Source organism: Propithecus coquereli, unplaced genomic scaffold (genome assembly GCF_000956105.1).
Source record: "Propithecus coquereli isolate 6110/MARCELLA unplaced genomic scaffold, Pcoq_1.0 Scaffold33, whole genome shotgun sequence".
Lineage (NCBI taxonomy): Eukaryota > Metazoa > Chordata > Mammalia > Primates > Indriidae > Propithecus > Propithecus coquereli.
This window is the reverse complement of record NW_012148952.1, coordinates 161,270-162,675: the sequence shown is the minus strand read 5'-3', so window position 1 is coordinate 162,675 and position 1,406 is coordinate 161,270. Positions and strand designations below refer to the sequence as shown.

Genomic DNA, 1,406 nt, shown 5'->3' with positions numbered 1-1,406 from the left:
GTTCTAAAAGAATGTTTATAATCTCTTTATTTAGAAGACAGGATGCCTTTCTCTGCGAAACACCATTTTAGATAGCTGTAATATTCCTAGGTAAGCCTTCAAAGATTTATCTCACAATGCAATTGAAGTTCTACCTTACAGTATACTTGAACTTAGAGTTTAGGATGCCAGGAAGATCCCAGTGGGGACGATCGAAACCCATTCTACCATCACCATCTCCCTCTAAGCATCTACAGAGAATCCTCTGTGTAGATGGCAGGAAGTCCACCTGAATGAGTAGCAGGGGCAGGGAGGATGAAGAGAAAAATATGACTCCATGAACATGGGGGGTGGCATTTCAGACTGTTAAGAAAAGTGGAGATTTGGGGATTTCACAGCAACGAAATTTCAAAAATAGTATCAGAAGCTCTGAGTTGGAAGAAGGGGTAAAGAATAACTTGTGAGAAGAGTGGAAATGTCGGGCAAAGAGAACACAATTTTAGGTTGAATTCTACATAGAAGAAAGAAATGAAAAGAGGAACTCCAACTAGATGAGAAGAAACTCTAACTTTGAAGTTGAGCAGAGTAATTAGGAGATACTAATTAAAAGAAAGGCATAGGAAAAGAGAAGCAGGTGAAGATCAGGAGAATGCGATAGAGAGCAGAAAATTTGCAGGATGTATTTTTTCTCCCATTTCCCCAAGTAAATAAATTTTGGTGAAGAGGGCTGATTAGAGTGTGTGAGATGTACAAATAGAAACAGATCATCCCTTTCCACCTGATCCTGTCTCCACAGATTCCATGCTTGATTTAGAGGTTGAGAACAGCCCGAGGGTAAGTAGGGTGATGAGTGGCAATGCAATTGGACATATTAAGTAGTTGCAGAATTTTGTAATCCGTGGAGATAAAGTGATTGTGGGAATTAATATCTCCTGCATTCATAGGCAAGGATGAGAGTCCTGTGATGACAGAAATCCTTAGAAATAGCAGGAACTTCATTAAATAAGTAAACAAATGTCTCTTCTGCCAAAACCTCTTTCTCTCTTTTGCCTCAACTATATTCCTTCTTCACTTTGTTTTGGTCAGTCAAGCATTGAAAGTTGTTTCAACTTTAGGGTGATTTTGAGGAAGAAAGACACTGGAATTTCTAATTTTTCAAGTGGATATGAAAGTTTTCTGACAATTTTTCCTCAGGCTAAAAGTCCTGATAAAGAGAGAAAAGAAAATATTGTAATCCAAATAAAGATAAGCCAAGAGAAAAAATACTAGACTTTTCCCTCTAGATAGTCCAAAAGAAAAGATAAGTCTACAAATGTGAGTGAAAACATACCACAGTCACACCAGGAATAGCAATGAGATACTACAAAGGAAGAAGATCAGACAGGGATTGCAGATCAAAAGTAGTAGCAAGAAAGAAAGCAAAGCCA

The 1,406-nt window shown here is 38.0% G+C and overlaps 1 protein-coding gene across 1 annotated transcript in view; it reads right to left on the bottom strand.

Moving 5' to 3' along the window:
• LRP1B (low density lipoprotein receptor-related protein 1B) overlaps positions 1 to 1,406 on the bottom strand; it is a 542,706-nt gene that overhangs the window by 439,111 nt on the left and 102,189 nt on the right. The window lies entirely within an intron of this gene.